The sequence below is a fragment of the Poromitra crassiceps genome (assembly GCF_964638095.1).
Source record: "Poromitra crassiceps genome assembly, chromosome: 11".
Lineage (NCBI taxonomy): Eukaryota > Metazoa > Chordata > Actinopteri > Beryciformes > Melamphaidae > Poromitra > Poromitra crassiceps.
The window spans coordinates 2,430,953-2,453,278 of NC_139643.1; positions in this window are offsets into that span (position 1 = coordinate 2,430,953).

Here is a 22,326-nt window from a genome sequence, read left to right on the forward strand (position 1 = left end):
ACAATAATGACAAAGCTGAATTGGTAAGCAGATCAATGCATCAATTAACACAGAAATGACCGAAGAATAAATAGGCCTACACGTGCAATTATTTTCTTCATGTAGCCTACATGTAATCATAATCGTAATGTAGTCTTCCCAATGTTGAGTAAGTTCTCAGGAAATACCCAGTACCTTTTTAAAAGTCCATGTTTCAATATAGCCTAATATAGCCATTTCAAATTACAAGAACAAATTAATAATTAATTAAACTGAAATGACTACAAGTATTTACAAGATAGAAGTTTATTGTCACTCGATGTACAAGTACACACATGTTAAATTCTTGAGCTGTGTTGTGTGTATTGAATTATTGTATGGTTACTTTAGTTGAATTTTACACATTTTCTAGAAAATCATTCAACAAACAATGGGTCACCACACCAGTCACCAATGTAAGAAGAAAAATGCATTTCAAATATAAACCATTATATTTTCTTTGCAAATGAGTTGCATTCCAATGCAGAAGGGGAAATCAAATGCTCAAGCTCATAATTATTTTTGGAAAGCCATTCTTAATGGCTAATGATTGTTAAATACTCACTCAAACTCAGCTTACCCATTTAGGCTGACATGAAAAAAGCACATTTCTGAAAATATATTAGCCCAGTGGTGTAGTCTATGTGATACGCAGGTATATGCCGTATACCTATTTAGTATACCCACTGCAAGGATAGTTTTGTGACAGAACTTTAACTTCAGAGAGTTTGTTTAGCAAATGCCAGATAGATAACTGCAGGGGAAAATGATTTTGTCCAGAGTTAGGCTACATGACCAGAGAGAGAGATAACAGTGAAATGATCAAAACGACATTCTTTGAAATGAAATAGTTATAACTCATCAATTTGATAGCCCCAGTATACCCACAACAAAGATGGCACCACTGTATTACCCTCTGTTGGATTTATAGAAGTATGTGATGAAGATTTATCCCTTATAAACCATTTTAAGGGTGGTCCTTTTGATGGGTGATTGACAATGTATTGGATGAAGAATAAAATGGATGAATGACTAAATTAAAATTTAACCTATTAGCTAAATTGAAAATGATAACCTCATAAAACAACTATAATAACCTTAAAGTAATAAGTTGAATGTCCAGAAAGAGAACCAAAGTTTAACAGTTCAATTTGACAATTTGCCAGTTACAGAAACAACTTAATTTTGATCACAAGATGAAACAACAGCATTTTAACAAATGTACTATGACTGGGAAACAAGATTTCCAAGGAGGAGAAACCGACGCGGCATGGTGTCTCTCCTGGTCTTCTCCTCTCCAGGCTGGGTCTTTTATACATCAGGGTCCAAAAACAGCATCTTCTCCGAAAGGCAATGTCATTCTCAAGAAAACCATGTAAGGATTTTAACACACCAAAATAACATCTTTGTGTATATTTTCATGGCCACCATCTCCCTTTAAGCCAGTGTGCAGCACCTTCAGGGCAAAGACGTCAACAATGAGTCAACTCTATACTCAAAGAGGACAGCTGCTGGAGCCTGTGAAACTTTCTTGACCAGAGCTTAGATCAATTTCAACATGTGCGTGTAAACCATTGTATTTGACTATAATTGTTTAATTGTTTATATTTATAAATTAATAATTTTAACCCCATCAATCCTCTTCATCTGCCATATAGCTCAATATTTATGTATTTATTTATGTATTTATGTATGTATTTATTTATTTATTTATTTATTTATGTATTTATTTATTTATGTATTTATTTATTTATTCGTTTTCAGGCCGACTGACATGCAGTAGCCTACACGTTGTCTACTTTTTGGAACAATGAAATAAAAAGACGCTCTTACCTACCAGTCATCAGTAGAGCTGCCGAAGTGCAGATGGCCTTTTGATAACCTGCGATGCAAAGCACTACGCTCCGGGAAATCGGCAAAACGCATAATCCATTCAGTGGTCGATGTGATCGAGCATAACGCGGTGTCCCCTTCCACGCTCACCTGCCTACCTGTTCATTATGCAAATGAGCCTGGTCATATGACCGACCTGCACCAATCAGCAGCAGAACACAATCTCTCTCTCTCGCTCGCTCGCTCGCTCGCACGCACGCACGCACGCACGCACGCACGCACGCACGCACGCACGCACGCACGCACACACACACACACACACACACACACACACACACACACACACACATACATTTAACTTCTGGAGGTTCGTATTTTACATTTTTACACCCTTAGAACGTCTTACAGGCTACTGTAATGTTTAGTGCATGTTTGGATGATGTTTATCTGGATTCTGGACAAATGCAAACAGCCCATCAGTCTGAAACCAATGGTTCACAGGGTTAGGTTTAATAATTAGAGAGAAAAGGCCTTGTGTGAGCAGAAGGCAATGTTTGTTATGTGAACAACCTGCGTTTTGGTGTGGCCTACATTCAGGATTACTAATCATATAAACTTTGTTCATGTCACAAATTGTGGACTCAAATTGGCTTTAACCAAGCATGAGTGCAAAAAAATAATTAAGACAGAGTTGTGAAATTATGCCTTTGTGTGTTTGTGTGTGTGTGTGTGTGTGCGTGCGTGCGTGCGTGCGTGCGTGCGTGCGTGCGTGTGTGTGGGGTCAGAAATTCAGACCCCCTGACTTGGATGCCACCTCACATTGTCTCTGCCTTCAAACAAGAAAAGCAGAAACCCGTGTTCCCCAAAACATATAGAATATATAATTTATTTATTAAAATGTGTGTGACCAGTCCAGATGCACAATTCCTCAGTACAATTAAGCTTGTATTTGAAAATGCTGTTAACAGGTATGCTTTGGAAATTCTAGCGGGAGCCCTGGTTCAGTGTCAATACGATTACGCATGTTCCTCATGGTACACCAGCATCACATTGTCACTGAAAAACAGGCTCCAGACAGCGCAAAATAGATTAGTTAGACTCATTCTACAATTGAATCCCAGGACTCACCTACAACAGTCTCATTTCGACAGCCTCAAGTGGCTCAGAGTAGATGAGAGAGTAGCACAAATCAAACTCGGCATGGTCCACAGGATAGTCAACAATGTTGTCCCAAAATACCTCAGAAATTACTTCACTAAGGTCAGTGACGTACATGGTCACGGCACTAGAGGGAGCCCTACAGATTTGGTCCCAGTAAAATGCAAAAGATGCATTGGCCAGAATTCATTCCTATACTCAGCGGCAGTAGCCTGGAACAGTCTCTCAGCTGAGATTAAGACGATCAGCTCCTATCATTCTTTCAAAGTTAAAGTCAAGAATTGGATCAGGAGAAGCAGAACCTGGATTTAATGTATTATGCTATGCTGTGGGATTATATTGTTATATAATATATAATATTGTATGGTAATGATATATAATATTATAGTATATTGTATTATAATATATTGTATGCTCGATTTGATGGTAGCCAAGGTGTTTGAGGTGGGGGGCGACCTGTTATCGGCCAGCCAGTGACTGAGCCGGTGTTTCAATCGACCCTGTATTTTATTAGATTTTATTTTATTTTATTTATTTTACTTGATTATATCTTATTGTACGTATTTTATTAGGATTTGTTGGGTTTATTTTTAATAGCACTAATTGTCTTTTATCTTATTTTATGCTTATTTTTATTGATTATTCACTGTGCCCTACTTCCCCATACTATTCTCCCCCCTGCGTGGCAGGCACACCCACGCGATACCCGCAGACTCTGACAAGTGCCTGAGGCACTCATACTGTTACACACTTACACACATCCAGGCCTACACACAACAGTACACTTTTTATCACAGTCATCTTAAGGACCGCAATGGAAATAAGCTATTAGCTTTATTGCGTTTTTTATCCTTTTGATAATGGTGGGCCTGTGTATGTATATATGTATTCTGTATATACTGTTTGTTCATTATCAATAAAGAACTCAATCAATCAAAAAAAAAAGCATTAATATTGCACCTTTCTTGTGGCTACATCACAGCATCTACTGAAAAACATTTATAGTGGATCTGACTTGTTTAGTTCACTTTAGATTCACATCACATCTGAAAAACAACCAGTCGAGTGTGGTGTGTTGATGCGGTGTTTTTTCATGGCCCTCTGCAGGGGCGGTTCTAGGCCTTTTTTGGGTGGGCTTTAGCCCACCCAAAAATAGTCTCAGCCCACCCAAAAAAAAAAAAAAAAAAAAAAAACATTTTCTCTCCAAATCCATGGTGGTCATTAGTAGCAGTTTCTGTTAAAATTATCTTTATTTATTTATTTTTGTTTAAAACTATTTTTTAATTTTCTGCTTAAAGTTCATGAAAAAAAGTGGCATTCTTGTTTTTTCCCACAATAATTTCATAATACCATTTGTAATGCCACCGTTGTAGTGCTGTTGTTCAAAATTAAAGTACATTTTCTCAGATTTATTGGTGTCTTTCTAGTCACACAATTTAATAGTCAGTGTTTCCCATACACTGATCTATTTGTGGTGGTACACCCTACATAGATTTTGACCCCCACAAATACTGCCACATATTAATTTCAACTAGTTGACTGCAAACTACTGCTTTAGTGCTTACAGTATATTATTATCTTGTCGGAATATTATTCCAGCCAATAAGGAAGTTCCCTTTTGATTTAATTTTACTTTTGTTTTGCCTACAAAGCAAAATGTTACTTTACTTGAAACTCCCCTGAAGTGATTTTGGTATTATTTATGCAAGCATAATTCTACTATATAGTAACCTGTATGCAGAATATATATAGTATATATAGGGAAACAATTATTTTTTCATCGCTGTAAAACCACGGAACGGTAAAGAAGATATTGATGTGAGTAGTTCTTCATAGATCTAGTCTCTTCATTTTGATCTCAAAGTGCGCCAGTTTGATCCATTTTTACTTGAAACTGTACAAAATTTTCTTCCGGGGGGGCATGCCCCCGGACCCCCCTAGGGGTTCAGTGGTCCATGAGCCCATCCTTTGGGTGGGCTCAGCACACCCAAAGCTCTGATGCTAAAACCGCCCCTGGCCCTCTGTATCAAAAAACACCGCATCAACACACCAGTGAAGCCGCAAACCAAGCTACGCCAGGTGTTGGTGGATCCCAAGGACCGTATCGACCCCGAGAAGAAGTGTGACGTGATCTATGAAATCCCATGCCTCTCATGCAATAACACTTACATTGGAGAAACAGGTAGAGCGTTTGGCACACGAAAGAAAGAACACCAGAAAGAATGTGAAAAGGAAACATCTGGAGCGCGCACACGTGCAATCAAACAGAAAGCTGAGCAGGAGAATCTGAAGTCAGCCATCTTAGATCACTGGCTGCAAAAGGGAAAACCACATCATGGACTGGGAGAAGGCCAAGGTCATTCGATCGGAAAACAACAAATACCACTGTTGGATCAGGGAGGCACTAGAGATCCGGAAACGTGCCCACATGACTGAAAACCGGGATGAGGGGGCCTACATGCTCTTGCATACCTGGGATGCAGTCCTCCATAAACTACCGGCCAGCAGGGGACATGGTCATCCTACCTGTAGGTAGGATGGCCAAACCCACATAAACCAGCCATAGAATACGTCACAGTAACATCACGTGACGTCTCTGAAGAAGACTGCAGGAAGCAAGCAGTCGAAACTGTCAGGTAAAAAAAAAAAAAACGTCTTTTCATATGAAATATCTAAGTCAGACGTCATTAACCTTTTTGGATGATTTTATCGCTTGTCAGTGGGAATGTACCAACTTAATCCTCTGACGGATCAGACTCATGAAGCAAATTGAAGATCCGAAATTTTGCAGCTGCCTTCTGCCGAGGTGTCATCTTGCGCAGCATGTCTACCACCACATGCTCAAACCTGACATCTTAATTTTCTAGCTGAGCAGCTCGCTCTTGATCGACCCTCTTGAGTATGGCATCTTCTGCCTTCCTCCTCCTCTTTGGCTCTGGTCCTGTGTTCTGAGCAGAGTGACAGAGGTAAAACGACTTGAAATATTAAACTTGAGTTACAGATACATGCAACCATAACATAATTAAGTAAAATGGAAAACTGTACTTACCACCTCCACTAGATGAAGGTGAGGGGGTGGAATAACCACCACTACTGGATGCAGGTGAGGGGGCAGGAAGGGACTCTGCGGGTGACAAGCAGCTGTAGTCCACAGGAGATGGAGCAGTGAATGTGCTTTGTAGAGTTGGGGGGCAAGGTGTGCTCAGGTCTGAAGTGCTGGATGAAGGTGATGGCAACACTTCAAGGTGCAATACAAATTGCTCCTCAGCAACCTTGAAAACATAGAAACTTGGTTAATGAAATCACTTTTTCAGAATAGTTCCCTGTGCTGCAGTAGTTTGTTTTCTGTATCCAGTTACTGGAGCCTACAGCAATTATTACAACTAGGCCAATAGCCTACACTACAGCAACCATAAAGTAGTAACATCATGTATTTGTATCAGTGGTGGCTGGTGAGCTTGAAAAAAATGTGGGCCTTTTTTTTCTTCTCTTTTGCAGTTTGAAGACAGATTTTAACAACATACAAACAAAACAAAAGCTCAGACACAGCTGGAAAACAAAGCAAAGCATACTATTGATTGACAATTATAATATGGTGCTACCACCCATATAAGGGTGCTTACATGCTTATAAAAGCATAATGGGTTATACAAGGGGCCAAGACAAACCAGCTGAGCAAGTCACCCACCGCCCCTAACCTCATCAAGGTAGGCCAGAAACGGGTCCCAAATATGTCACTCCTATACCCTAATGTAATCTCAGTAGCAGCACCAGTCTCCTTCAAGGAAACAAGATCAATAAAAATTATTAGGCTACAGACCGCTTTATAGATCCACACTGTTACAGCAGGCAACATCAAACTTAATATCAGTTTAATTCAATCACACAAATTACACCAAGCACCCCCATATAGATAGGATTTTGTTCCAGGGTCCCGCATCTGATAAGAGTTTTGCTTTTATCACAGACATATGAAACCCATGACCAAAATAGTCATACATTCTGTGATTGTGTTACTTATGGATGGAATTATAGTGAACATAGATTAATCCCCCCTTTTTGCTGGGGACCCCACTTTGAAAACCACTAGCTTAGGCTACAACTGTTGCAAGAAGGTGAATTTTCACACATTTTCAATGCAGATTGAGGACAATCTGCATTGAATCTGCATTTCATATGTCTTTTATCACAGACATATGAAACCCATGACCAAAATGGTCATACATTCTGTGATTGTGTTACTTATGGATGGAATTATAGTGAACATAGATTAATCCCCCCTTTTTGCTGGGGACCCCACTTTGAAAACCACTAGCTTAGGCTACAACTGTTGCAAGAAGGTGAATTTTCACACATTTTCAATGCAGATTGAGGACAAAATTAAGATGGATTGTCATCTGGTGTATTTTAACGTTAGGCGCACCCAGGAGAAAGAGAGTTGAAGTGGGAATAATTTCTGGCTGAGCAGTAATGCACCTCAAAATAAATTAAGATATTTAGGCTACAGTTAGTATGTCAGTAAAAGGCTTGATGGATGAACAAATCAATCAAAAACACTTCACTACTACAAGATTCGTTTCATAACGAAACATGCATTGCTGTTTCGTTCCACGCTGGTTCCACGCTGCCAAATTCAGTTAAAAAATGTGCGAGTTTAAGATCGCCAAATGGCGGGCTATTCAGCATAAAACAATATAATACGAAAAAGTAGCACTGCTTGGTGGACGCCGAATTTAGTAGAAGACCCGGATAACTCGAACTGAATTGACTTACTTGAATATCCATGCAGTCTGTAGCCGGTGCGAGTGCAGCCGATGAGGTTAAATTATCCCAGTGTTTGCTTCTGAGCCTCTGTCCTCCGTGTGAACCACGCTGCCCTCTCTAAACTCTGCGTAATACAATGCAACGACTGTCTGGCTTGTGAGCTAACTTACTGCTTGATAATATAAAACATAGGAAAAGAGAAAGGGGAAAATATAGGTGCTACTGTCTGTAAATCTATCTATTAGCCTGTCAGGTCTTCATTTCCTGCATTTCCAATGGAGCGGATTCTACAAGATTTTCAGACGTAGGCTATTCAGCATTGGACAATACAGAATGTCAATCACTGTCAGCAATCTATCCAACCAACAACCAATTAGATTTCACCTGATTTAACCAGGGTAAGGGCGTGCGAACTTCCAGCTCAATGTGATTGGTGGGAAAACACATCACTCTCACGTGTTTCTGTGAATTGCAAGTGTTTTTCAACCAATCATATTTTTCATTAGATAAATGACCAAATAAATAAACACCCACAGGGCGAATGTTTTTTTATCTGCCTACTAAAGGCTGGGACCAGGGCCAGAGTGACTCTCTCCATGGAGCACTCCTTTCCATCAGTTCAGGTCACTGTTATTGAAGCATTTTAAGCATATAAGAATATAATGAATGAAAAAATGAGCGTCTGCACATGAGAAAAAACACATTTGATTGATATTTTATTATAAAAAAAAAATTGAAAAATGAAAAATATAAAAAATAAAAATAAAAAATTATAATTTTTTTTTTTATATAAAATCCCCAATCTAATAGAGGAGGACCATCCTCCTATGCCTCACTGGAAAAACCTCCTCTGATTTGTATGTTCTAGGTGGATAGCTAACGATAACCACGTGGTAGTTAGGATGCAGCAGGTTGCATCAAAGTTGGCATTGGCAATATAGGGCTAACGTTATATGCTATTATCAATGCCAACTGTGAAGCAACCTGCTGCTAGTTACTAGCAGGTTGATTCGATCACAGTCAGCATTGAGTGCAAAGCAACGTATAGCACTACATTGCCAGTGCCAACTTTGAAACAACCTGCTGCATGCTAGCTAGCTATAGTTGCGCGTCGCGGCTACATGCTAGCTAGCCACAACGTGGTTAGGGTTTCAGGGTTTCCCCTATTTCTCGCCAGGAATTGTTCACCCTTTGGCTATCACGGTGCTCTTTCATCGACGAGTCATATAGATGTCTGTATCTCTTCACTTCGGCGACCATCAGCTCCTGTGCTTCCTACGCCGCGTCGGCATAGTTACAAATTTGTGGGGGTGCACGGCCAGGCGAAAACCGTCCGCTTGCGGAGGGGCGTGTCTGCTGATTTGACGTCACTTTTCCGCACGGACACTCGCGTTCCTTGCTGATGCGGAAAGCATAATGAGCCCTTTAGGGTTAGGGTCTGCGGGAGGTTAGGATTAGGTGTGGTGGGTGGGGGAGGTTAGGGTCTGGGGGAGGTTAGATTTAGGTGTGGGGGGTTGGAGAGGTAAGGTTTAGGCATGGGGGGTGGGAGAGGTTAGGTTTAGGCGTGGGGGCTGGGAGAGGTTAGGGTTAGGGTCTGCGGGAGGTTAGGTTTAGGCATGGGGGGTGGGAGAGGTTAGGTTTAGGCGTGGGGGCTGGGAGAGGTTAGCTCCAGCCAGTCCCCCGGCACGCTGCATTGCTGTCTGTCGGCACATAGACGTGGCACCGTCTCTCTCTCTTCAAGACCTCACGTGCGCACGGGGTCCACCCGCTATGCCGACCACCCGCAGTGCCGAAAGCCCACAATGCCGACGTTAGGTTTAGGCGTGGGGGGTGGGAGAGGTTAGGTGTTTAGGGTCTGGGGGAGGTTAGGTTTAGGCGTGGGAGGTGGGAGAGGTTAGGTGTTTAGGGTCTGGGGGAGGTTAGGTTTAGGCGTGGGGGGTGGGAGAGGTTAGGTGTTTAGGGTCTGGGGGAGGTTAGGTTTAGGCGTGGGAGGTGGGAGAGGTTAGGTGTTTAGGGTCTGGGGGAGGTTAGGTTTAGGCGTGGGGGGTGGGAGAGGTTAGGTGTTTAGGGTCTGGGAGAGGTTAGGTTTAGGCGTGGGAGAGGTTAGGTGTTTAGGGTTAGGGTCTGAGCGAGGTTAGGTTTAGGCATGGGGGGTGGGAGAGGTTAGGGTCTGCGGGAGGTTAGGTTTAGGTGTGGGGGGTGGGAGAGGTTAGGTTTAGGCGTGGGGGCTGGGAGAGGTTAGCTCCAGCCGGTCCACCGACACGCTGCCGCCTCGCTCAGCTGGTTCTGCTTGGGGGCTATCGGCATTGCGGGCTGTCGGCACATAGACGGGGCACCGTGCTCTTCCCTACTCAGAATGCCTACATTGCAGAAAAACACACCTTGATTTAAAAATTAGAATTTGTTTGTCATGGTTTGATTAGGCTACATAATTATCCCGACCATACAGGTCTGTGGTGTGAGGTAACAGTAGATTGCTATTGAGAAAGTTGTGCCGGCCAGTAGGCTATACAATAACCTCTTTCCCTGCAATTGCACCATGCAACAATAGCTTAACCCGAGTGGAAAATTCTGATATAGGCTATTGAAATAGGCTTGAATTAAAATCTCACACATCCCTACCCTATTAAAGAAACAAATATTTTTAAATGTGTATGGTATAGCCTATATGAACAAAATGACTAATTACAGTGAGCGCATTTTAAATGTGTATGTTGAATGAATGAATGAAATGTATTCACACACACTTACTTAGACCTGAATTAGCAGTATAGTATTAGTCATCCTAAAAAATAAAAAAATAAAAAAAAATCCTAATAAATTTTGTTTGGACCTAATTCTATTGTTGTCTATAGAGTTAGTTCCACCTCTGCGCAGATTCCCCCGCTCTCTTCTCTCTCTCCCCCTCAGGTGTCCTTCATTGGCCTGACGTACACCCCCGCCGCTGCAGCCCTAGGTCCGGCCGTCATCGCCCTAGCCACCTGTCGTCACCCTAGGCCATCTACCCGCTACTCCATCTACTGTCTGACACCCCGGGCTCTTCACCACCACCGACCCCTATCCTCATCATCCTGGTCACCTGCCTGCCTAAGGGAAGGGGGGGACCCCCCCCCCCCCCCCCCCCCCCCCCCAGCCTCAACAACGCGGACTCATGGATTCCTCAGATCATCCTCATGGAACTCCCAATCTTGTTACCCTTTTTGTCACCTAGCTAATTAACTAGTATTCTCTAAACCTACGAACACTTAAAGACTGCATTTTCTATTTTTTTTTTGGACTCTACTTTTTAGATTTTCAACTCCCTTCCCTGATCTTAGGATAATTTAAAAATTACATTTTTATATCCCTTCTGTTGGACTCTTTTTTACATTTTCAATTTTCTGTTCTCTTGTACATTTTATTTCCATAATAAACCGTTCACAGAGTTTCATTATCGGAAACTCTGTGCATGGTTTAGCCCGGCATCTCTCGGCCTGTCTCGGAGGGGAGTCCCCAGATGGGGGTCCGCTGCTGTGGCCTGGTGGGTGGGCCCGTCCCCCGCGTGGCCTGCTCTCACGCTCTCAGTCACTATGCTGGTGGCTGGGGGCTGGGGGGGCGGGTCGCGTGGGGGCTGGGCCCGCCTGGGCCGCAGCAATTGGCCCCTAGCACAACGACCTCACAAGGTTCCTCCTCAGCCAAGTCACTGGGGCAATCCATGCGGCGATCCATATGGTGGAAAGGTTTTCTTGCGTTCACTGGGGGTGAGGGGGTGCCGCTGTGTCCCGGCCTGGCCTTCCCTCCCACGCCATATGTGGGCGGGGGCCGGGTCGGGGGGCATCGGTGCTCTTCATCACTGGTCGAGGGCTGCCGGTTGGTTTAGAACAGCTTAGGTAGGCGATAGATTAGCTACAGCCTAAGGCTGACCTGTTAGTGTTCAGGCTAAAATCAGACTAGAGCAGGGTAGGATAGGCCAGATTAGGCTGTAGATTAGCTAGATACTATGTCCCAGTTAGCTCTGGTTAATGCTTAGAGTAGTCAGTTGTCTGATCTTCTCCCCCCCCCTCTCTTTCCCCCTTTCCCCGCTTCTTCCCCCCTCTTGTTCTCCTCTCTTTCCATGCTCTTTCCTCCCCCACATCCCACCGCCCCCCCCTCCCTTCTCCTGCTCTCTCCTCATTCTCCCCCCCCTCTGCTCCTTCTCTTCTCCCCTATTTTCCTGAATCCCTGCCACTTCCTGCTCTCCCTTCTCTCACATTCCCCCTGCTCTCCTTCCCCTGCACCCTCCCACCTCTCCTTCTCTGCCTCTCTGTCCTCCCCCCTCTCTCACATTCCCCCTGCTCTCCTTCCCCTGCACCCTCCCACCTCTCCTTCTCTGTCCTCTCCTCCTCCACATTTCCCTTTTCCCCCCCACCCTCGCCCTAATCCGGGCCCGTATCCTACTCCCTCCCTCCACCCTAGACCCTACCTCTACCCTCTGTCCTCCCCCCTCTCTCACATTCCCCCTGCTCTTCTTCCCCTGCTCTCCTTCCCCTGCACCTCTACTCTCTGTCCTCCCCCCTCTCTCACATTCCCCCTGCTCTCCTTCCCCTGCACCCTCCCACCTCTCCTTCTCTGTTCTCTCCTCCTCCACATTTCCCATTTTCTCCCCACCCTCGCCCTAATCCGGGCCCGTATCCTACTCCCTCCCTCCACCCTAGACCCTACCTCTACTCTACCTCCCCTGTACCCTTCCACCTCTCCTTCTCTGTTCTCTCCTCCTCTCTGTCCTCTCCCCTCTCTCACATTCCCACTGCTCTCCTTCCCCTGCGCCCTCCCACCTCTCCTTCTCTGTTCTCTCCTCCTCTCTGCCCTCTCCTCCCTCTCACATTCCCCCTGCTCTCCCTCCCCTGCACCCTCTCCTTCTCTGTTCTCTCCTCCTCCACATTTCCCATTTCTCCCCACCCTCGCCCTAATCCGGGCCCGTATCCTACTCCCTCCCCTCCCCCAACCCTAGACCCTACCCCTACCCTGGCTCTCCCTCCCCTGCACCCTCATCTCTCCTCCCCTGTTCTCTCCTCCTCCACATTTCCTATTTTCTCCCCACCTCCCCCCTCTCCTCCCTCCTCCCTCTCCCTCCCTCCTCCACTTTCCTGCTTTCTTCAAATGTTCAAATGTTATCTTTATTCTGTATATTCTTGTTACTGTGTGTTAGCTAGAATCAGCTAGACATACTTTCTGTGAAGCCCTCTGAGACATGCTTGTGAATTAGGGCTATATAAATAAACTTGACTTGACTTGACTTGACACACACACACACACACACACACACACCACACACACACACACACACACACATATCATCATCGTCATCATAATCATCACTAACATCAGGTTAACAATGTGAGTGTGCCAGGTCTCCCAGGAAGCTATTTAAAGCTTTTGGAGGAGCCTGATCTCATACAAGGCCTACAGGTATCAATGGACAAACATACATATCGTCGTTGTCGGGGCAGGACCTTGAATGTAACTTTTATACTTTTTGTCATAAATCAGTGCCACTAGGCACCCTGACCCTTCACCCTTCTGTGTGGGTTTTACCAAATGCAACCAATGGGAAAGCATTAAAACGAGCTTGTGAGTAATTCTCATAACGCCATTCACCCTCAATCTGTCAGTCAAACGGCAGACGCGCTGTGTATTTCTGATATCGTTTTGTTTAATCCCGGCTTCCTCTGACGTGAATAGATCAATCAAATGCTTTCCAGTTATTCCTAGGCTGCAAACTTGTTTTAACATGCAAATCGGAGTGGTTTCTGTTCTGACGAGAATAAAGTAACGTTAACATTACATTATGTCAGACAGTTCTCATCCCCATCCCAAAGCTTTCCCCTCAGCCAGAGAGGCGAGAAGCACTGCTGTTTTTTTAAACTTTGTTAACTTAGTTGCTGTTGTGGAGATTCGAGGTCCTGCCGCGACAGCGACAATACGTAAAACACACGGATCACATGACGCTTAATACAACACAGATAACATACATACCACATAATACATAATACAATGACAGAGTTCCATTATCAGAGGGGTGTAGATACTCATTACAAGTAGGATTTGAGCAGTTTTTCTTTCAGTGCTTTCTTAAAGGTGGAGATGGATTTCAACATTTTCCTACTGTCATCGAGCTCATTCCATATCTGCGGGCCCCTGCATGTAATACTTAAGCTGGTCCATTTAAGCTTTCTTTTTTGGCCTGTGTGTGTGAGAACACACAGGGCCTTAGATTCCCGTTTGTCGGCAATGACTTTGCTGGCCTATTTGCTGGCCTATTTACTGGCCTATTTGGCCGCTGGTCCTGCACCTCTCTGCAGTCCGGTAGGTGGTGGTAATGCACCTCGAAGCTGGTCTTAGGAGCAGGGCTGGTGACTGCGCCCGTTTTACTCACATATGCAACTAAAAATAGAACAGTGCGAATTGTAAAATGCCTTTTGGGGCACGTGTGCGAGTACAGAATTCTTCAATATATATATTTATTTTTTCAGAGCGTTAAAAATCAGAACGGCATTAAACTTGAGAGCCTGTGTCCCAGTTCAAGTCAAGTCAAGTCAAGTCAAATTTTATTTATATAGCACCTTTCATACACAAAGGCAATTCAAGGTGCTTTACAAAAAAATAATCGAAAAAACAAGCAGCAAAGCAATGCACATATAAAAAACACATAAAAAACACAGCCGACAGTTTTAGTTAAAATATATACTCAAATTAACAAACATGAAACATTATTTCTGTTTTAAATAAGTTACAAGGCACTCTTCAGTATTATTATTACATGTACAGTCCATTTGTTGGAAATGTACAGGAAAAATCTTTTTAAAATTACAGGCCGAGAGAGGCAGTAGTTTAGTAGCAGTTAAAAGCAAGAGTAAACATAAAGGTCTTTAGCTTGGATTTAAAAATAGGCAGAGTAGGGGCAGATCTAATGTGTTCAGGGAGTTTGTTCCAGTTATGAGAGGCATAGTGGGAGAACGCGGCTTCACCATGTTTAGATTTGGTCCTTGGGACAATTAGTAGACCAGTGCCTGAAGATCTCAGGGATCTGGATGGTTCATAGTGTAGAAGCATTTCAGAGATGTAGTGTGGGCCTGACCCGTTGAGAGATTTGTAAACTATTAGCAGAATTTTAAAGTCTATTCTAAGATTTACTGGCAGCCAATGCAGGGATTTGAGAACTGGTGTAATGTGTTCAGCTTTCTTGGTTCTTGTTAGAACTCTAGCAGCCGCATTCTGAATGAGCTGAAGTTGTTTAACAGCTTTTTTGGGAAGACCATTGAAAAGACTGTTGCAGTAGTCTAGCCTGCTAGAAATGAAAGCATGAATTAGTTTTTCAAGATCTTGTTTGGACATATAGCCTCTAATCCTTGCTATATTTTTTAGATGATAGAAGGCAGATTTTCTTATAAGCTTGATGTGGGAGTTGAAATTTAGATCAGAGTCAATAATAATGCCAAGATTTTTTACCTGGTCCTTTGGCTTCAGAGATAGGGATTCGAGGTGAGCAGTAACTTTGAGCCTATCTTCTTTTTTGCCGAAGACAATTATCTCTGTTTTGTCTTTATTAAGTTGGAGAAAATTCTGGCACATCCAATCATTAATTTGCGCAAGGCACTGACACAGTGACTCTATGGGGGCATAGTCATCCGATGAGAGGGCTATGTAGAGTTGGGTGTCATCTGCATAGCTATGATAAGCTATTTTGTTTTTTTGCATAATTAGGCCCAGAGAGAGCATATAAAGGTTAAACAGGACAGGACCTAAAATTGATCCTTGGGGTACCCCACATGTCATTTTGGTTTGGTCAGATGTGTAGTTGCCAATGGAGACAAAGTAGTTCCTGTCTTGCAGATAAGATCTGAACCACTCTAGGACCGTGCCGGAAAGCCCGACCCAGTTTTCCAGTCTGTCCAATAGAATTTCGTGGTCAACCGTATCAAAGGCAGCGCTGAGGTCTAGTAACACTAAGATTGAGATTTTACCTGAATCAGTGTTCATTCGGATGTCATTTATAACTCTGATAAGCGCAGTTTCGGTGCTATGATGGGGTCGGAAGCCTGATTGGAAAGGATCTAGGAGGTCATTGGAGGATAGAAAGGTATTGAGTTGTTGGTAGACAGTTTTTTCGAGTATTTTGCTAATAAAGGGAAGATTTGATATTGGTCTGTAATTGCTGATTATAGAGGGGTCGAGGCTACGCTTCTTTAGCAAGGGCTTAACAACTGCAGTTTTTAGAGATTTTGGGAAAATGCCTGTAAGAAGAGAGGTATTAATTATCTTCAGTATGTCGGTCGCCAGGCAACTGTAGACATTTTTTAGAAAGCTTGTTGGCAGGGTGTCTAGGCAACACGATGAGGATTTAAGGCCTCGTATCGTTTCTTCTAGTTTCTTGTGGTCAATGACATTGAACTGAGTCATGTTAATTAAGCACCTATTCTGTGGGTGCGGCGGAGCCACATTTGTTCTTGATGTGGAAATAGTTAGTCTGATATTTATAATTTTATCCCTAAAGAAGGTCGCAAATTCATTGCATTTGACATTGGATAGAAGATCAGGGGCAATTTGTGGGGGGGGGTTTGTCAGCCTGTCAACAGTGGCAAAAAGAGTGCGAGCGTCATTGGTGTTTTTGCTGATAATGTCGGAGAAGAAGAATTTTCTGGAATTTTTTAGTTCCTGGTTGTAGGAGTGAAGACTATTTTTATAGATGTCATAATCGATGTGAAGTTTAGTTTTCCGCCATTTGCGCTCGGCTTTCCTACAATCTCTTTTTTTGTTATTTACAGAGGGAGCGTTTCTCCATGGTGCTTTTTTCTTACCGGAGATTAGTTTAGATCTAATGGGAGCTACAGCATCAATAGCCTTTAGGGTTTTAGAATTGAAGTTATCTAGGAGATCATTGACAGAGGCTGAGGAGAGGGAAGGGGCCAGCGAGAAAGCCTCCATGAACCGTGTGCTAGTACTCTCGTTGATGTAACGCTTTTTGATGGTTTTTGACCGAGTAAGAGCGATAGGGGTGATCTTGAGTTCAAGAAAAATACAGAGATGGTCGGACAGAGCAACATCACTAGCTGAAAGAAACGATGACTCAAAGCCCTTGGTGATAAATAAATCTAGGGTATGGCCTCGATTGTGAGTGGGCCCAGAGACATGTTGTAACAGGTCAAAAGTGTCAAGAAGGTTATTCAATTCTTTGGCATTATTATCATTGGGGTTGTCAATATGAATATTAAAATCTCCTGCAATAGTTAAACAGTCATGTTCTATGGAGATTATAGAAAGGAGTTCTGAAAATTCATCAAAAAAACTACTAGAGTACTTAGGTGGTCTGTATATAATCAGTAGTAAAATAGAGGGAGAGCACTTCAGAACAGCGGCCAGATATTCAAATGATGAAAAGTCGCCAAACGATACCTGCTTGCATTGAAAAGCATCAGAGAAAATAATAGCTACTCCTCCCCCTTTCTTACCGACTCTGGGGGCGTCAATGTAGTTAAAGTTAGGTGGGGCTGACTCATTAAGAACATATTCCCTGTTGTTTAGATCAAGCCAGGTCTCTGTGAGGAACATGAGGTCCAGTTTATGACTCGTAATCAGATCGTTTATTAGAAGCGACTTGCTTACAAGTGACCTAATATTTAGCAGTGCAGCCTTGATAGCTGCACTGCTAGGTTGAATTTGTAAATGCTTTTCAGAGTGTCCCTGGAGAACAGATACTAGGCTTGGTCCTGGAACAGGACGTGCTGAGAGATAATCTTTGTTTGTTCTGTAGCTAATCAGGGTGGGGATAGTTAGACATCTGATCGTTTCATGATCCTCTGTGACCTTGTTTTTGGGGCAGAAAATGCTTTTTTCTTCAGTTTTCCCCTTTGGGGCGGGCAGGGAGATTGAGGGAAGGGTGAGCGGGTGGGAGGGGGAGGTGGTTTTGAGGGTGGGGGGTCGGAACAAGGAGGTCTTGGGGGTGGGGAGGAGCGAGGGGGTCTTTGGGGTGGGGAGGAGCAGGGGGTGCTGGAGCGAGGGGGTCTTTGGGATGGGGGGGGGCGAGGAGGGGGAGATGTTGAGGGTGGGGAGGAGCAGGGGGCGCTGGCTATTCTGGCGTGAGTCTGTTCAGCCAGTGTGTTCATGACAGATGGAGAGGGCTGATTAGCCAGTTCTTTTAGGCCAGGAGTCTGTTCGGCCAGTGTGTTCATGACAGATGGAGAGGGCTGATTAGCCAGTTCTTTTAGGCCAGGCGGAGGGGTGCACTGCAGGCTAGCTAGTCCAGCGTCAGCCCGCTCAAACAGTTTGTTGGAGGTGCGGAGCGGGCTAGCTAGACTAACATTAACCTCCTCAATTAGCTTGTTCATGCCAGCTGAGAATGGCAGTAGGTGGAGGGAGGGGGAAAGGGAGGAGGGCGATGAGAGGGAGGTGGAGGAGTGGAGGGGGGGGGAAAATGAGGTCTCCAAGGAAACAGCTGGGGGGGCGTCGCTCCCCGCCGGGTAAACACCTGGGGGGGCGTCGCTCTCCGCCGGGTCATCAGGCCGTTGAGCTGCGGTGGGGGGCGAGAAGAGGGAGGTGGGAGAGTGGAGGGGAGGGGGAAAGAGTGGGGAAGGGGGGGTGGAGGAGAAAGGGGGGGTGGAAGAGAGGAGGGGAGGGGAGAAGATGAAGTCGTCGTCGTTTGGTGGAGCGTTGACCAGTTGAGCCACGGCGTCGACCTGTAGAGCCAGGACAGCGGCTGCCGGATGTGTGGCGTTGGTCAGTTGGGCCGGGGCGGCGGCAGGAGGTGGGGCGTCTTTGGTCAGTTGGGCCGGGGCGGCGGCAGGAGGTGGGGCGGCGACCTGTAGAGCCGGAGGTGTGGCGACTGCCGGAGGTGTGGCGTCATTGGTCAGTTGGGCAGGGTCGGCAGCTGGGCCGGAAGCTGCGTCGATCTGAGCATGGTCAGTGGCTGCAGGTGGAGCAGGGCTGGAGGAGAGCTCTGTGGCCGCTGCGTCAGGCTGTCTGTCTTGGGGAGGCTTTAGAGGGATCTTGACCTTGTAATAGTCCACCGTGTATAGTAGATTAGAACTCAGTAAAGCCTCGCCAGCACTATTGAGATAGCGCCCGTCCGTAGTGAAGAGGTGCTCACGCTGCCAGAACAAATTAAAATTCTCAATAAAGTTTACTTTATGTAGTGGGCAGGCGGTGGAAAGCCATGAGCTTAGGCCTAGTAGTCTGCTGAAGCGGTTCGTGCCCTGAGATGGTAAAGGACCACTGATATCCTCTGATATCCTCCTCATTGTGAAGTTCACTTGAAGGCAACACAGCGTTGCCTTGAACCAATGGTGACTGGTGAAAAAAGCACGTGATCTCTCGTCAGTCCACATTGCCGATTCTGTGCGCCGGTCGGCTTTCCCCTTTTTTTGTTTGGTTAATTACCTGCAGCTGCACGATGCACGCGTTCACCAAGCAGCCAAAGGAAACATGCCAGCATATCCTCCTCATTGTGAAGATTTTACAGTTTGTCACACATGCAAGTCGAAAATAAGCTGCGGAGGGGCAGGGTACGTTGGAGTCCACTCCAGTCTGAGCGGCTCGCTTCACCTCACCGGGCTCTTCCCCGACCAGCTGCAGTCCACATCACCGCTGCCTGCTGCAGATCAGCTGCTGCTGCTATCTGTCAGTCACGTTGTAACGTGGATACAGGAGAGGACTATTTGTATCGTATTGCGAATAGAATGACGAACATAATAATAAATCGCATCGGCCAGTATGCAAGGTTTTCTGTGTGAGATGATTTTTTTTCGGATGGCGGATAAAAAAAAACAGACTCTGTGTGTAAACTCTGATATTCAAACTGAGTCAACTCAAACTAATTTCCTCATCTACTCAATAACAGCCAAATCCACAACTGTAGAGTGGGCATGGCTTCGAAGGTATCTGGGCTCCAGACCTATAGGCTATAAACTCCTTGTCCATGGATAACATTTTGACGTTTATTTATTTTATTTTATTCATTTATTTGGCAGGGACATATAAAAAAAAAACATTAAACACCATAGGAGAAGAGATGCTTTGTAACAGATTTAGCCATAGGCTACTTTCCATCTGGAGCCCCTGTTCTGTTGCACCTTTTTTCTTTTGGAAAAGTATTTACACAAAAAAGAAAAGCTCTGTCCAGTAACCTGGAACACTTTTATTTTGAGATGTTTTTGAGTGAGATCATCCTACCTCATGCCTGGGCTATTTTTTATCCAAAATCCGAGTGATCAGCACTTGCATGTGGACACTGGACAATCTGCGCTGATTAACAAACTGTTTATTCGTGGAGGTACGTGGGACTACAGGAGATGAATTGCGGGGGAATCCTGCAATTGTCTCACTTGCATATCTTGTTGCCAGATTGTTTTGAAAGAGAGAAAATACACTGCGAGGCGTAAATATTTGAGTTGGGAGTTGCATGCTGTAGCATGTGTTTCGGGGTTCTGCTTACACAGATTGTAAACTGTTACACACACTGTGATGTGCAATCAGTGCTGTAGTGGGGGGAAAAAAGGTGGGTAAACTACCGTAAATTCCGGACTATAAGACGCACCGGTCTATAAGCCGCACCTTCAAAGGTGACTATTTTTTTCTTCTATAAGCCGCACCGGTCTATAAGCCGCGGGTGTTTTGATGTTTAATTACCATATGTAAGGCTTCGTGCACAGAGGGGATTGTCGGGAAAGAGATGGCTGTTGGGGAAGCTCCCATTTATTAACATTTCAACAAAACAAAAGTCAGGTCACTAATCCCCAGACAAAATCACACATTGTGGTATTTTTTGTTTTTTTTACAGTGCACACAGTGTCCGCGGTGTGGTGAAAAGAGGGCAAGAGAGGAAATTAAAACAGAAGTGGATTTATAGTTAGAAAGAGTGCTAAAGAAGAGAGAATTCCGTTTTTTATTTTTTTATTTTAGTTACTCACAGTACTATTGACCAGTCCAACTCAAAAGATATTCGGCAGTTTCACTTTGAGCTCTTGTTCCGCCGCTGGGCACACAGTGTCCGCGGTGTGGTGAAAAGAGGGCAAGAGAGGAAATTAAAACAGAAGTGGATTTATAGTTAGAAAGAGTGCTAAAGATAGTCCGGTCTGGTTATGACGAGTCTCGCTGGGTACAGTACGCCAAAGCGATATCCATTGACTCGATGATGCTGTTGTATGTTGCGCGTTTCTGTTGCACCAACGCGGAGAGGTCCTGCCGGACGAAAAAGCGCGTACCCTCCCAGGTGAGGGGCTTCTTCCCCGCAGCCTGGAGGATGAGTTGACGGTCGGGCCAGCGGAGTAGGCAGATGAAGATGGCCCTCGGTGGCAGGCCGGGGTCTGGACGTGGCCGAGGCGCCCGGTGTGCCCTGTCCACCTCTGGTGGTTTCTCGCCTTCCTTCAGGTCCAGGATGTAACACAGGATTTTGCCACAAAAGCGTCCATGTCACCAATCTCAGCTCCTCTTTTACATTGATCAGGCGAATGTTATTTCTTTTACTCCTGCTGATTAAGTCATCAACCTGCGTGTGCAGGGTTTCGAATTTGCATTTTATCCATTTTCGGACTCACTGTGTTGTTTTTGTCCTCCAGTGCGCGGATGCGCTTTTCCGCATTATAAACTCTGTTCACGGTTGCCTTAGTTTCTTTAGTGAGTGAGTGGATGGACTTCTGCACGTTTTCAAACTTGTTTTCAAGCTGCTCAAAACCTCTGAGCGATGTCGGACTTAATCGATAGTGTTTCACGGAGTAAAAGTTTAGCCCAAGCGTGTATCTCCAGCCTCCAGCAGGTGAGTCATTTCCTCATTCATGGCGTGATTGCTTCGTCTTTTTCTTTCTGCTTACCTGTGTTGTGTTATGTTATGTTATGTTATGTTGTTAAAAGAGGGCAAGAGAGGAAATTAAAACAGAAGTGGATTTATAGTTAGAAAGAGTGCTAAAAAAGAGAGATTTTTTTTTTTTTTTGGAAAAAATCCATAGATAAGACGCACCGTTATATAAGCCGCAGGGGGCAAAAAAGGCCAAAAAACGGGAAAAAAGCCGCGGCTTATAGTCCGGAATTTACGGTATACTTTTGAGGCAGCTTTCTCACGCGGCACCGGCAGTGTTATAACGGCGGATAAACTAAGCTTCCGTGACCGATATACAAGACAAAATATGAACAACTTAATCTGAATAGCCCTATATGGTATATCAGGGGGTGCCCCAAATTTCTGAGTAGCCAGCCAGATAGGAAAAGTAGCTGGCTATGGGATGGGCCTTGGACCTTCAAGGGGGGTCCGGAGGGATTCTCCCCCAGAAGAAAATTGTGTACATTTTAAAGTAAAATTTGTCAACCTGGTGCATTTGAGAGCAAAATGAAAAGGCTAAATCTATGAAGAACTACACACATCTCTAATGTGTTGTGACTTTACAAATAATTAGGCCTAAACAATCAATATCAAATGTATTTACACATTAGTGATGTGACGTTCGCGAACGACCCGAATCTATTGAACGGCTCTTTGCTATGAACGAAGGGAACCGAGTCCTACTTGAGAGCCGTTCGTTTTAATGTTGTGCCCAAATGTCACTGCCT